The sequence below is a fragment of the Bos indicus x Bos taurus genome, chromosome 24, assembly GCF_003369695.1.
Source record: "Bos indicus x Bos taurus breed Angus x Brahman F1 hybrid chromosome 24, Bos_hybrid_MaternalHap_v2.0, whole genome shotgun sequence".
NCBI classification, from domain to species: domain Eukaryota; kingdom Metazoa; phylum Chordata; class Mammalia; order Artiodactyla; family Bovidae; genus Bos; species Bos indicus x Bos taurus.
Genome location: NC_040099.1, coordinates 47588849 through 47604870, shown reverse-complemented (window position 1 = coordinate 47604870; position 16022 = coordinate 47588849). Strand labels below are relative to the sequence as shown.

The window sequence follows — 16022 nt, the reverse complement described above, 5'->3', positions numbered from 1 at the left end:
CCCGGGTTGGCAGGGGTGGTGGTGGTGTCTCCAGCTCCTCCCCTCCCCAGAGCAGAGCCAGGAAGGCACAAAAATACCCTGAAAGTTTGGTGGTGGTGGGGGGGGGGGGAGGGCGGGGAATGGGAATTTCTTTTCCCAGAGAGGTTTTGCTAGTTTTCATTTCTGAAAAATTATCTAAATATATCAAATGTGATACCAAGTCATACATAATACATTTTTCATGCTTTTGCACCAAAAAGTGACTTTGGAGCTATAAGGAGCAGTGCTGTGTAAGTATGATGTGTCTCCCCCAGCCCCGAGCGAGGTGGGTGGCATCTCTGGACGTGCTAATTTTCGGACTTCATCTCCCTCCTCAAGGCCTGGCGTGGGCTTGTTGGTGGGTCACCAGGGGGCCCTGTGTGGGTGTACCTTGCCCTCCTTCCCTGAGTGCAGGTGGAAGGAAGGGCAGAGAGGGAGATGGAGCCAAGCGGGGCCTTTGAAGGGCAGAAGCAGGAGGAGCCCAGCCCTGCATCCCTTCTCGCTCAGGCCCTGCTGGTCCCAGAGAGACTGAAACCCCAAGCCTCCTCTGAGGGTGGGGAGGGTCAGTCATGGGGAGGGGGCCAGGGTTGTGGAGGGTCAGGGTGGAGCTAAGAAGGTCCGGAGCAGGGTGAGGGCCGAGTTGTGTCTAGGGTGAGTCCCCGGCCTTGGGCTGGCACCAGACGAGGAGAGCAGGCAGGGAACGCTCAAGGCCGCCCGGGCGGGGCTGGGGCTGTCAGGAGACGTGGCCTTGTCCACGCAGGCATTTCCTGGCTGGATAATTAGCCTCAGTCCATGCTGACTGTTTGGAGTGAACGTGCTGGTGATCACGGGGAGGCAGAGGTGGGAGGAGTGGGCATGTCAGCCATGGGGAGCTGGCCTGGCGTCCTGCCCTGCTCTCTTCCCCTTTCCGGCCATCCTACTATCTGGTGTGGGCTCCAGAGCCTTGTACCGGGCTTACCTTCTCCATGAAACCCTCCAGGCCCCAACTGGGCTGCACTTGGGGACCCCTTGCCCCCTCCCCAGAACTTGCCTCCCTGCTGGCGCCACCTGAAAACTGCGAAATCAAGTGCTTCCTGGCCAACAGGCCTCCTTCCATCTCTCCCCAGCCCAGCACACCCGTCCCTTTCTTGTCCTCTGCTTAATCACTCTGGATCATTCCCAACAGCTCAGGGACGAGGCCGTGACCCCTTTTTGGCCTCAAGGGCCTTCAGCCGTATTCCCACCTGCCCCCAGCCTCGCCTCCTTCCAACCTCCTTAGTCCTGTAGGTACCACTTCCTTTGCTTGGCTGTCTGGTCCTCTCTTTTCCACCCCAGGCAAATCCTGTAAGTCCCGGCCCTAGGACACCTCCAGCTGGAAGCCCTCTCACATGTGCCACGGTTGGTGAGTCACAGCAGTGTCCGTCCCTCCCGCTCTTTCTCCTCGCAACATTTACTTTTCAGTGTCAGTGAGAAGCCCTGTATAGGGGCTGAGAACTCGAAAGAGAGCAGGACAAGGTCTCTGCCTCGATGAAGCCGACACTCTGGGCAAGACCATCAATACATGCGAGATCAGGAAGAGTAAGTGCCATGATAAGGCCGGGTCAGGGGACAGGGAGTGATGGCGTGTGATGGGGGAAGCCCTCCGGGACAGAGGAATGTGAGCAGAGACCCGAAGGAAGTGAGGGAGCAGGTGTCCCGGCAGAGGGGCCGGAGGCCAGGAACCCGAGGTGTGCGTGTGTCCCCACAGCACAGCTCTGTGGCCTGTTTTGCATCACGTTGCAGTTACTCAAGGCGGAGACCATCTCTTTGCTCTTGAATCCACCCAGGAGCCCAACTCTGTATCAGGCACAAGAGGGCCATTGGCACATGCCTGTAGGATGGCAGGTGAATGAATGCATGGACCAAGGGAGTGAAGAGTGAATTTTTGGACCTGTGCTGGACACTGTAGAGAGTCAGTCCCTGGGTGCCCCAGTAAAAGCAGAGCCTTTAGTTTCAGCCAAGTGCCCTGCATCCCAGGAACTCCAACCCTGGACACCCCTCTCTCCAGCCAGAAGCTGACCACCTGGGAGCTTCGAGGGAGCCTGGTCTGCCAGCACGGTCATTCTCCTTTCCTAACTGTGCCAACACTGAGAAGCAAAAACGTGTGTTTAGGTAACATTCTGAGCATCAGGGGTTGAAGCTCTGTGGCTCTAGCAATAAGAGAGCATGGGTTTGAATATCTTCATTGTTTCTTTGTTTGATTCATTATCTTTTGTTGTTGTTGTTATTTGCTGCAAAGATGGCATTTCATACAGAGGAGAATCAGGCCTCAGACTCTTCTTTTGGTGAGAAGTTCAAAATGATGGTCCTTAAAACCGTTAGCCTGGCGCAGGCAAAATCTAAACGATTCTCTCCATAGCATCTTAATCATGCCTGGCCCTGTGGTGGCTGACGGTCCACGATCCCAGGCTTGTCGCAGCAGACACTTTGTCCAGCCGTGGCCGGGGAGCTGGCTCCTGGGTGTGGCTGAGCCTGTGCCCCCTTCTCTCACTGTCCTTCCTGCGAGCCATTCACCATACACCCTGGGACCCTGGAGAGCAGCACCGTTGCCAACCGTGGTGATTTCAGTGGTGTTTTTCCTTCCTGGAGACCAGGACCTGTTTGACGTCCGTCCATAGAGTTTCTCCCATGCGCTCCTGGACTGTTTCCTCCCAGGCCGCTCCCTGCGGAGGAGTGAGTCACTAGAGCTGTCTGCAGAGGGGCTGGGGGCAGGGGGCTGGCTTCTAGGGGCTGTGGGTCCCCTCATTGTTTTCTTTGGCTCTTTGCTCATGGCTCAGTGAAAGCCAAGTTCTGTTCTGGCCTGGTGCCGTCTAAGCAGAGGCCGAGCTTGGCAGGCCTCTGGTTTTCTCTGGCATCAGAGGTGCTTTCCACAGTTTTCTGCCCTGAGAGGGCCGCCCTCTTTGGAGAAGATATCCTGCTCGAACACCGACCACCAGGAGAGGGCGCCCAAGGAGTCACCGGGTATCCTGTCTGCCAGCGCTGGAACTCCCAGTCCCTCATCAGTCGGATCCCAGCCCTGCGAGCCAGAGATGATAGCCTGTAGCTGAAACCCTGCCCTTCACAAGCTGGGTAGTCTTTGCAAATCACATCTCCTGCAGGGCCCCAGCTTCTTTGTCTGTTAAATGGGGATGAAAAAGAAAAAAATTTTAAACCGCTGCTCCGTCTCTCCTGACAGTTAGCGAGGGGATGAGAAAACTTTAAACAGAGAGGTAGTGAAAAATATTTAAGTCAACATTAATTTTTTAAGCAATAAAGAGAAATCAGGAGAGAAGTGTTAGTAATTAACCAAAAAATATCAGCCACTTTTTTTTCTTCTGCCATACTATATACTCAGTTGATGGAAAAAGAGAACACATTAAAAATGTTTACTTGTGGAATCAAGAGAAAGCAAACCACTGAATTATTGAATCAAGCCTGTCATCATTGGTCCTTGATCCTTCCATGTCTTCCCTATGGCATGAAGGCATCTTCACGCAGAAACACTGGCCACTCCTGGGTCCTTGCTTCAAGTCCTGACCTTGCCTCTTATTCAGAGGTGGCCTGCAGCTCTGAGGGAGATAGTTCTCCTCTCTCTTCAGTGTCTCAGGGACTTCCAAGTTGAGTGCAGGGTTGCCTTACTTCGTGGCTTCCTCATCTGTTGCCCTCCTGAGCATCCAAGCACAGTCAGGACAGCAGAATTAGAACAGGCGTTCGCAAGGTGGCGACAGGGAGGTGGCAGACTTTAACAAGCTCACCCTCCTGTTCTCCAGGACTGTTTCAAGCTGGCTTCAGTCTCAACTTTCCTATGTGACCCCCTACCTGAGCATCTGATGACCAAGCATCCTGCCCCAAGAAGAGGGCAGAACAGCCATCAGATGGGCACTGGCCTCCAAGCCTTCCAGCCTCATCTACACGACCTCCCCCACCTCCTGTGACGGTGGATGGTGGCTCACCCGAAGCCTCACTCCAGTAGTTCACAGCTCCATCCTTGCATCTCTTTCTCTCGGATCTAAATGCTTTGTCTCTTTGTGAAAGAAAACCTTTCCTCAACTCCTTGCCCTTCTGCTCTCATTCGCAGTTGAGCTTGTCAAGAGACGCATCTGCACACCCTTCGGGTCCCTCAGCTCACTCCGGGTGGGTCTCTGACCCTGACCCTGACCCTGAACATGCTCTCTCGGCACTGCCTTGTGGAGCTCTCCCAGGACCTGTGTGTTGCCAAATCTATGGGACAAAATTAAACATCCATCAGCCCTGGGATCAGCTACCCACTCCAGCATTCTGGCCTGGAGAATTCCATGGACCAAGGAGCCTGGCGGGCTACAGTCCATGGGGTCGCAAAGGGTCAGACATGACTGAGTGACTTTCATTCATTTCAGTCTCGCCCTCTGAGTCCCTTTTTCATGTTCGTTTCCATTATGGTTGTCACAGAACGATCAGGGCAGTTCCCGGGCTGTACAATATGACCTTGTGGTTTATGAGGGCAGTTGTCTCTTGATCTTACCTTTTCTCTTGCTCACATCCTCCCCGGAAGGCTTCTGTAGAGAAGAGGGCACCTGCCGTCCTGGACTGGCCCTGTGGCAGTCATACAGTAAGTCACCAACCGGGGTGCTGTGCCGGACTCCAGTTGTTTAGTAGACGGATAGGTGTGATCACTGACCTAGAGCCAGACATCCTGGAATGTGAAGTCAAATGGTCCTTAGAAAGCATCACTACGAACAAAGCTAGTGGAGGTGATGGAATTCCAGTTGAGCTATTCCAAATCCTGAAAGATGATGCTGTGAAAGTGCTGCACCCAATATACCAGCAAATTTGGAAAACTCAGCAGTGGCCACAGAACTGGAAAAGGTCAGTTTTCATTCCAATCCCAAAGAAAGGCAATGCCAAAGAATGCTCAAACTACTGCACAATTGCACTCATCTCACATGCTAGTAAAGTAATGCTCAAAATTCTCCAAGCCAGGCTTCGGCAATATGTGAACCGTGAACTTCCTGATGTTCAAGCTGGTTTTAGAAAAGGCAGAGGAACCAGAGATCAAATTGCCAACATCTGCTGCATCATAGAAAAAGCAAGAGAGTTCCAGAAAAACATCTATTTCTGCTTTATTGACTATGCCAAAGCCTTTGACTGTGTGGATCACAATAAACTGTGGACAATTCTTCAAGAATGGGAATACCAGACCACCTGACCTGCCTCTTGAGAAACTTGTATGCAGGTCAGGAAGCAACAGTTAGAACTGGACATGGAACAACAGACTGGTTCCAAATAGAAAAAGGAGTTCGTCAAGGCTGTATATCGTCACCCTGCTTATTTAACTTATAAGCAGAGTACATCATGAGAAACACTGGACTGGAAGAAACACAAACTGGAATCAAGATTGCTGGGAGAAATATCAGTAACCTCAGATCTGCAGATGACACCACCCTTATGGCAGAAAGTGAAGAGGAACTCAAGAGCCTCTTGATGAAAGTAAAAGTGGAGAGTGAAAAAGTTGGCTTAAAGCTCAACATTCAGAAAACGAAGATCATGGCATCCGGTCCCATCGCTTCATGGGAAATAGATGGGGAAACAGTGGAAACAGTGTCAGACTTTATTTTTCTGGGCTCCAAAATCACTACAGATGGTGACTGCATCCATGAAATTAAAAGACGCTTACTCCTTGGAAGGAAAGTTACGACCAACCTAGATAGCATATTGAAAAGCAGAGACATTACTTTGCCAACAAAGGTCCGTCTAGTCAAGGCTATGGTTTTTCCTGTGGTCATGTATGGATGTGAGAGTTGGACTGTGAAGAAGGCTGAGTGCCAAAGAATTGATGCTTTTGAACTGTGGTGTTGGAGAAGACTCTTGAGAGTCCCTTGGACTGCAAGGAGATCCAACCAGTCCATTCTGAAGGAGATCAGCCCTGGGATTTCCTTGGAAGGAATGATGCTGAAGCTGAAACTCCAGTACTTTGGCCACCTCATGTGACGAGTTGACTCATTGGAAAAGACTCTGATGCTGGGAGGGATTGGGGGCAGAAGGAGAAGGGGACGACAGAGGATGAGATGGCTGGATGGCATCACTGACTCGATGGACGTGAGTCTCAGTGAATTCCGGGAGTTGGTGATAGACAGGGAGACCTGGCGTGCTGCGATTCATGGGGTCGCAAAGAGTCGGACACGACTGAGCGACTGATCTGATTTGATCTGATCTAGGGTAAAACAGGCCACTTCTTCCGTTACTCTCTCCCTTCACCCTTCACAAGGCACTCCAGGCTATTCAGGCAACAGTGAATTTCTTACCCAGGAGTCAGGAGAGCTTCTAGAGTTAACAAGCACCAGGCCCGAGATCTAAGCTCTGGCTACTCTGCACTTCCCCTTGAAGCTCACTAGGGGAGACACCCAAAGACTCATGCCCATAAAATAAAGCCATGAAAAGATGCTGCATCTCACTGCTAGTAAAAGAAAATGCAAATTAAAATCTCAGGGAGATACCATTTCATTTTGCTTGGCAAAAAATTTAAAGGTTGATGATACCAAGTGTAGGCAACTATGTGGAGAGTTCAAAGTTCTACAGATGGGAGGATACATCGGTAGAACCACTTTGGAGGGAAGTCTAGTGACTGTCTGAAGACTTGAAGATGCTCCTCCCCCATGACTCAGGCATTCTACTTCTAAGATTATGCTTCAGAAGAGCGTGAGAGCCTCATTGGTACAAGAATCTTCTTACAAGGTCATTCCTAACATTAAAAAAAATGCAAAGCAACCAGAAAATTAATTTTTAAAATTGTGGCATATTTTTATAGAAGTTAAAATGAATGAACTGCAGCCACAGGGATCAACACGATATAAGCAAAGGCAAATGGTGGAGTGGAAAGAAGTGAGTAAGGAATGTCCAGTATGATTTCACTGGGAAAAAGTTTTAGGACCTGAAAATCAGTACTGTAAGATATGTATGGATGCACACGTGGGTATTAAGAGTATAAAATACTCATGGGAATGATAACACAACCTTATGATGGTGGTTTCTTCTGAAGAAAGGGGAACAATGTGCAGGAAACTTCAACTCATCTCCTGTTTTATTTCTTAAAAGTAAAACATCTGAAGCAAAAATGGCTTAGTGTTAAATTTGATAAAGCCAAATAGTATGTACATTTTAATACTCTACCCTTGTCTGTATGCTTGATATGTTTTCCAATAGGTTCAATCAATTAATGAAAAAAACTACTTAGGCCTCCCCAAGGGAAGGGGACATGAAGGCTCCCTCTCACTCCAGATGGTCCAGACTTTGCATCCACCACTGGCCTCCCTTCTTCAAGACACTTAGGTGAAAAACTCTAAAGCACAATGTGGAAAATTCTACTCGCCCCCCGGGCCAAGCTTGTCTCCAGAGTCAATACCACATCGTGCATCTGAGCCTTTGGTCTGGGTAGTGGTCCAGCTTCAGTCTGACATGAGGAATTATGGTGTTTCGGAGCCAGACCGACTGGGTCTGAATGCTGTTTCTGCTACTTACCTGAGGGGCCTTGGATGAATTACTCCAATTCTTTGTGCCATAGGATGGAGGGAGCATGGGTGGAGGAGAGGGTGGCCCAGGCAGCTGGCAAGGTGAACAGGGGCAGCTCCGCGGGGCTGGTGATTCTCGTCTTGTGTGGAAATCTGCTGCTTCCTACAGAGTGATCAGTGCTTATTTACACACGGCAATAGGAAATGGCAACATTCTGTCCACTCACCCCAAACCATGTAGGGCATTGAGTTTTAGCCTCAGTTCTTTCTGTTTCAGTTCTAACATGAGTGGGATGGAGGAAAGGCAGTCCCACTTAGAGCAAATTTGCTGCGGATGGCAGCAGACCCTTGGATGGAGCAGAAAAGAAACCAAAGTTTCCTCAGTCACAGACCAGCCGAGAGGCCCTGCCTCTGTGAAAATGCTTGCCTGGGTTTGCCTTTTTATACCAAGCCTTTATGGAAACACGGCCACCACCTGTCTGCCGAGTTGTCCAGAGTAGCCAGGAAACCCTTGGACTTCCAGGTTTCTGCTTCTCAGAGTTACAGCCACATCTCAGTGGCCCCCACAGCCCGAAGGGACCACACAGACTTCTCCATCCTGTTGGCCTTATCTGCCTCTAGGTGCTTTCACATGCGAGGCCTTCTGTGACCCTTACAGTTGGTACTGAGATGGGGGGCTGTGGACGGTTCTGGGTTGGGTTGGGTCCTCCCCTAATTCATATGTTGAAGTCCTACTTCCCGGCACCACAGAACATGACCTCCTTTGGAAATGGAGTCATTACAGATGTAATGAATTAGGTTGAGGTCACTAGGGTGGACTCCTTATACAAATGACTGATGCTCTTACCAAAAAAGGAAACTGGAGACAGATTCACATACACACACACACAACACGAAGAATGCTATGTGAAGATGAAGGCAGAGGTCAGAGTGATGCATTTACAAGGGGAGAAACATCAAAATTTGCCAGCAAACCGCCAGAAGCTAGGGGAGAGGCAAGGAACAGAAATTGTCTCACAGCCGTTAAAATGAACCGACTCAGTTGATACCTTGACCTTGGACGTTCAGCCTTGAGAACAAACAGAGAATACATTTCTGTTGTTTAAATCCCCATCTGTGGTTACTTTGTCTTGGCAGTCCTAGCAAACCACTACAGGGACAAACCTTCCCACTTACGATTGAGGCACTGAGGACCCCCGCGAGCCAGCTCAAGGCTGCACGGCTACTCAGAAAACTGGGCTAACATTTGGTTTCTCGGCTGGTGTCGCAGGCTGGTTTGACACTTTATCTGAGAGACTCAGTGACTTCATCAGGCCCTGGGAATACAAACATATCGCAATTTATTCTCCTATTAGGCATGACAGGTTTCAACTACTTTCTGGGTGGTCTGTTCCTGAGTTAGATCTGGATAGTGTTTGGGGAAAACAATGCTTTCTCTTATCACTGGCACAAGATCATCTAAGAAGCCATCTAAGAAGCCAGGTGAGTGTCCTGGGACCCGTCACAGACTGCAGCCTTCAGATACACCGTCAGCCTGCTGGGTAATCACAACGAGTCTGGCACGTTTGGCTGCTTTGTTTATGGCATCCGTGGCATTCTGGCACAGGCTTGGCTTTCTGATCCAGGCGTCCCTGCTACTTTGTACACTTGGGTGTGGATGATTCACCTTTCTTTGGGAGCAACCCCTCTCTTCCCTGTGACTCTGCTAAGCTGGTTCCCACACTGTGCTCTGAGACTCTTGGCTGGAGTTTGGGGATTGAGCAATTGGGAGGGTATAGAAGTGGGCAGGACAGTGGTCATGAGTCAGGAGGTGTGCGACATGGCTCACCATCTGTAACTGGGTGACTTTGGCTGAGCTATTTCCCCTCCTGGGCTCAGTTTTCCCACCAGTAAGTTGAAGAGATTGACTGTGAGGTTTAGCTCTTTTCAACCTGGTAGGAGCCTGGAGACCAGCAAAGATGCCAAGAGTGGGGTTGGCTTACCAGTTCTTTCCTGGTGTTTTTCAACCTCCCACCTAAAGCGATGGGTTTTTCTGCAGCTTGAGCCTGTGTGGGAGGCAAATGTCAAGCATCTGGAAGCTCAGCTTGGTCTTATCATTTTTCCCATGCTCACCAGGCCCTCTGACCAGCAGATATGGGTCTTAGGTACAAAATACAAGAAACGTGATTTAATTATTAATTTGTACAACTTAATTGTCACAGAACTATTAAAACAAAAGTCTGTTGGGTTGATGCTTTTTAAAAAATGTCTTTGATTTTGGAAATGTGGAGACTTATAGGGCCAGGGAGTCTTCAGATGGCCTTCTGCTCTAAAACCCTATGATCTCAACCCTGCCTGGAGTGGTGGTCCTGGTCTCAGTGGTCCAGGTGGATGGTAACCCCAGCATCTGTGACTCATCTCTGAGGCTGTCAATGGCAGTGCCCGTAACTTCCCTCCTTTCCCTGGTCAGGTCACATCTTTCCTCTTCAGACTATAATTGAAGGTCATTTGATATAAGAGGATTTCCATCTCCAACTTGCTAGTGGTTGCCAACACCATCCTTGGCAAGTTTTGTCTCTGTCTTCGTGTTGAGAAGGCCTTTTGTGTATGTCTTTGTGTTGGAGGTGGTGTAACTTTCCTATAATGTGTGAAACTTCTCAAGTTTCAGGGCAGAGTTATCAGAGCCCACAGCTCAGTCTGGGGCCATGGATTCTTCCAGCCCACGGCCAGGAACTCTGCCTCTGGCTCTGCAGCGTCACTTTCAGTGATGAAACGTTTCTGAGCGTGAATCAGGGATGGCAGCACAGCCAGAGAGGGGCAGCCAGAAAGCACCCCAGATCTGGTGACGCCCTGAGCAGCGCTCCTCTCACAGCCCACTTAGCACGGGAGCCCTGTAAGAGATGGGCTCAGAGGCAGGGCAGCTTTAAGGTGCCTAATAACAAAATGTAACCTTAGTAGGGGGAGAGAAGTACTTTCCTTAGCTCAGAAGATGGGCAAAGGAGCAGCAGGGTCAAGGTCAACCTCAGAAGCAAGTGGAGAGGTCAGCTGAAGGCCTGGGCTGGAATCACTTAGGTGATTCTCCTAAGACGAGTCCTGGAAGAAAATAGGTGGGGCATGGAGACTCATAAAATCACAGACATTGCTACTCTCTATCCATTTCCCCCTTTTCCTCTAATAATAGAATTCCCATTCCTTTTTTTGAAGTTAGATACTTGGCTGCCCCAAAATAAAAACTACATTTCCCTGTCTCCCAGTCTATGTAAATAAGTTCTAGCCAATGAGATGCAAGCGAAAGTGGAGACGTATTCTCAAAGAGGTATTCCCTTTTCCTTCTTGTTCCCTGGAGAGCAGAAGTGATGGCTGGTATTGCAACAGCAATCTTGGTCCTTGAAGTGGTTGTGTAGGCTGCCCTGATGGGACCACAAGCTGGCGCATGCTTCTTCTCAGCGCTGTTGGGTGCCATACTGGCCAGTCCTCCTGCCTGTGGGCTTTTGTGTGAGACACCAATAGTTTCTACTTTGTTTAAGTTTCTGTGGGGTCTCTGTCACTGAATTCCAAAATGACAAAGAAGACTTCAGTTTTTTTGGTAATTCTGCTTACCTTTAGGTGCTGGTCTGCCATGGACAGGTCTCCAACATTCGTTAAATCTTCCTTGTTTTAGCAAAGAGAGAGCACAACTCATTCAGGCTCAGGCCCTTGGCAAGCGCCAGTATCTAACTGTAATCTATCGAGATTGTTTTGTTTCTATGGTATTTATTTTTAGGTTACCATTTACTTAAGGTAAATGATACTGCTTTTCCATTTACAATAGCGGCATGAGGTCACTTTCCTTTTTGAATAATTTACTTAAGCAAAAACAATTGAGTCAATTTAAAAGATATTAAGTGACTAAGAGCACAGGTTATGTCAGCCATGGCAGAAATCGGGGAGCTGGCTGGAGGAAGACTAAAGCTTGGAAAACAAGGGTATAGATTTTGCTGCTTCAGAAAGAATTATATAAACACTTCTTCCTCCAATATTTTATGGTTCTTATTTGGATGATTCACAGTATCCCTGTAATGGAGTTTCCTAATTCCTCAAGGCAATAATTTAGTAAACACTCCCACAGACCAAGCATAGTAGTTAAAGCGTCTGAGGGCTGAAGCCAAACTCCTTGAGTTCACATCTTGGTTCCTGCAATTACTAGCTGTGTGACCTTGGGCAAATTACTATCCTGCTTTGTGCTCAACATCTCACCTGTAAAATGGAGTTGATGATATTGATGATGCTGTTTGGAGGATTAAATGGTACACTGTATGTAAAATCCTGAGCTGAGTATCTGGCCTCCATTAAGAGGCAATAAATGGCACTGTTATTATTATCGGTATGTCTGACTTGAACACATCAAAAGTCAGTGTTGAAAGCTTTACGTTAAGGCCTGGGAGTTGAATAACTCTGTCCTGATGCTCAAGAAGTTATACATTTTAAAGGGAAGGTTTATCTCAATTTTCTACTAACGCTCCTTTTCTGTTCTAGGATCCAATTCAAGACACCACATTGCATTAATCTTCACATTTACCTTAGTTACCTCCAATCTGTGGTAGACTCCTACTCTCTCCTTGTCTTTCATGACCTTGACACTGTGTAGGAGTGCTGGTCTGATATTTTGCAGAATTTCCTGCAATTTGGATTAGTCTAAAACTTTCTCAGGATTAGATCCTAGGGAGGCCTGGGGCTTCCCTGGTGGCTCAGTGGTAAAAAATCTGCCTGCCAATGTAGGCGATACAAGTTTGATCCCTGGGTTGGGGAGATTCCTTGGAGAAGGAAATGGCATCCCACTCCAGTATTCTTAACTGGGAAATCCCATGGACAGAGGAGCCTGCTGGGCTACAGTCAATGGGGTTGCAAAAGAGTCAGACATGACAGCGACTAAATAACAACTTGGGAAGGACTACCGCCGAGGTGACATGTCCTCACTGTATCATTTCAGAGGGTACGTGGTGCCAATGTGTCTTATTACTGGTGATGTTGACTTTGAGCAATTTGTTCTAGGGCTGCCTGAAGGTTTCTCCGCTATACTGTTAATCTTTTTCTCATTTTAAACTGTTTGTTAACCGAGAGTCTACATCCAGCCCATACTCAGAGAGAGAAAAATTAAAGTCCCCTTCCTGGCGGGAGAAGTGTTTAAGAATTTGTGAACATATTCCACTACAGGAATTAATAAATATTTGAAGAAGATATTTTGAAGGCACACCCTGTGTTTTCTTAAGCCTTCACCCATTTTTTTCAGCGTTCGTTGCTGAATCTTGCCTGCAACCGTTGTTACTGAAATGTCTCACGGTGGTTTTCCGTTTTCTTCTTTTGTTCTACACTGATTAGTTGGAATTCTTAGGAGGGAGAAATTGTCTCATCCTCCACCCATTTATTTAGTCAGCAACTGATTTATATTACTATGGGACAAAGCATATTTATTTTGTTAGTTGGGATATAATTCAAAACTAATGTATTAGGAGCCCTTCCAGGGTCTTGTGTCTTTTGGGAAGCCCCCATAATTTTTTTTTTTTTTTTTTGAGCACTTCCTTATTTCACAAGATGCTCAGAACTTCATCTTTTATTTCTTCTGCCTTAGGCCTGGAATGAACCATTTCTCCAAGGGGTCCTGTTCCTTTCAAACCAAGATCTGGACACGAGGTGCACTCATTGCTATGAGGATGTCATTGTTTCTAAGTCAGTGAATAGATTTGGGAATGTATGTATGTACACTAACTTTTGTGAACACATCTATTTCTCTCTGTTTCCCATCATCCTAATAAATGAGTTTCTACTGATGTCCAACACTAATTCAGTGTGACAGGAATCAACCTGTTCATTTTAGCCTTCCTCTCTTGCTTATTTGTATGTTCATTTTCCAATAATGAGAAATCTAACTCTCAGGACTAATATAAATAGAGATGACAGAAAAAAGTCAGTGAATGTAAGGGTATACCAATAGAAATGATCTAATCTGAAGAAGAAAGAGAGGGGGAAAAAAAAAGATTTTAAAACATGAACAAAGTCTCCAGGATCTCTAGGGCAATATCAAAAATTCTTGTATAAATGTCTCAGAGGAAGAAGAAAGAAAGAATATTTCAAAAAATATTTGAAGAAATAATGACTGAAAATTTTCTATATTTAGTAAAAGACATAAATTTGGAGATTTACCCTAGAGTAGCCCACGTAGGACAAAGGCAAAGAATATCACATCTAGGTTCGTTAGAGTTAAAACTGGACATAAAGAGAAATTCAAAAGAGAATTTCACGTGCCAGAGAACAACACATGGCATACTGGACAGCAATAATTTTAACATCCACCAAGTTTTTAAGAGAAAACATGGAGGCTAGAAAATAGTGGAAAAACATCTTTAAAGTGTCAAGAGAAAGAACTGTCAGCTCAAAATTCTATATCCAGTAAATATATCCTGTAAAGTAGAAGGCAAAGTAGATGTTCTTTTACATTGCCTACAGAGCTTCACTGGAAGAAAGACAAAGCAATTTCTTCAGGCTGAACGGAAGCTATACCAGAGGGAAACTTGAACTGCCTGGAAGGATTAAAGAACATTAGCAGTGGTAAATATCTGGGTAATATATAAAACTGTTTTTTCTCTCCATTTCTTTGAAATATTTATGACTCTTTAAAAAGAAATTATAATATTGCTGACAGATTACAGGTATGTAGTTGTAATGCACACGGCAGCAACAGTGAAAAGTGCTGTGCGTGGAGTAGTATGAGGGATAAATGGAACAATACAGCTGCAAATTTTCTGCATTTTTATATGAAATGGTACAATAATAACAGTGTGAAAAATCAAGGATGTAGAGTGTAATCCCTAGTGTAACCTTTAAAAATGATGTAAATAGTTCTAGTTAAAAGGCCAAGATGTACATAAAATAATTCTAAAATATATTTTAAATAGTCTAAACTAGGAGGGAGAGGGGAAGAGAGGAACAGAAAACCAAGAAACAGATAACAAATAATAAAATGGTAGATCTAATTCCAATCTTATCATTAATTTAATTAAATGTTAATGGACTAAGCCCTCACAATAGTAAGTCTCATTATCATTAATGTCATTATGACTTAGACTGTAAAAGAATGGGACCATCCTTTGATTTGACTCCTCTTTCAGATTATCATTCAACCCCTGAGCATCTAGGGTATGGCTGTGAATTATCTGCTCCTCTTAGGAGAAACATACTGACTGAAGCCACCCACCCAGGCCAGGCACCATAGTAACCATTTGCGTGCGTTATTTTATGACAGGAGGTCTTAGTAAAGAACATGGACCTAACAAGCCATCATCAGCTGAAAGAACTTGGGAAAGGTCAAAAGGAGACACCACATGTCCTACCACCTCCCAGAATCCTTCTCCCTGGCATCCATCTTGGCTGAGCAGTGTGTGAGCCCCCAGGAAGAACCCTGAGTCAGAATAACTGGCCAAAGACAACCCGGAAAGTAATCCTATCACCATAAAACCCAAGACTTCGAGCCACGTGGCAGAGCAGCTCTCCTGGGTTCCCTTACCCTCTAGCTCTCTGCCCAGGTGTCCCTTCCCAATAAAGTCTTGTGTTTTATTAACTCGAGTGTCTCCTCGGATAATTCATTTCCGAGTGTTAGACAAGAGTCCACTCTTGGGCCCTGGGAGAGGTCTCCCTTAATGCAACACTGCTTTTGGAAAAACCTTCCTTGTCTCCTCAACAGGCAGGAGACTCTGATGAGAACATTTCTACGCTCTTTCCATCTCTGCTGTGTTCCCAGGCCTGAGCTCACTTTGGAAGCTTTCAGTATGGTCTTAATCACACATGTGGTGGCCCAGAAGCAGGCCCTGGGAGAGGGTACTGCTGCTGCTGCTAAGTCATTTCAGTCGTGTCTGACTCTGTGCGACCCCATAGACGGCAGCCCACCAGGCTCCCCCGTCCCTGGGATTCTCCAGGCAAGAACACTGGAGTGGGTTGCCATTTCCTTCTCCAATGCATGAAAGTGAAAAGTGAAAGTGAAGTCACTCAGTTGTGTCCGACCCTCAGCGACCCCATGGACTGCAGCCTTCCAGGCTCCTCCGTCCATGGGATTTTCCAGGCAAGAGTACTGGAGTGGGGTGCCATTGCCTTCTCCGGGGAGAGGGTACAGTGATCACTGAATCCATCCTGATAAATACCCCCATTTCTCTTAACAAAAATCTCTCATCTGAGATTAATTTTTAAGCAGTTTTTTTTTTAAGGTAATTTATATGCACACTATGTGTGCAGATACCATGCAAAAAGGTTTGCAATGAAAAGTCTACCTCCCTCCGATCCTGGGTCCCTGATCAGTGAGCACACAGTTTTTATGCGTTCAGCCTGAAGCCCCTCTTGCGGGACTGGAGGGGGTTGTGGGTGCTGACAGAGACACCAGCAGTGGGAGCAGTTGGATTTTACATTCTTCTCTGTTCAAGCAGATGTCTGCCTCATGTTCTTTTTTTAGCATTAAAAGCAACTTCCTGGAATCTATGTCCTCACCACGGGCAAGCAATAGTATTCCAGAAAGCTTGT

The 16022-nt window shown here is 46.8% G+C and overlaps 1 long non-coding RNA gene across 2 annotated transcripts; it reads left to right on the top strand.

Annotated features, from left to right (window-relative positions):
* The first annotated feature begins 685 nt into the window (after positions 1-685).
* Positions 686-14997, top strand: LOC113882939. Of its 2 annotated transcripts, none has more exons than XR_003508494.1 (4): positions 686-1575; positions 13087-13206; positions 13962-14063; positions 14758-14997. It is a non-coding gene; the product is annotated as an uncharacterized LOC113882939 (long non-coding RNA). The 2 variants fall into 2 exon arrangements; XR_003508493.1 differs by lacking the exon at positions 686-1575 and adding an exon at positions 7217-8981.
* Positions 14998-16022: the final 1025 nt, after the last annotated feature.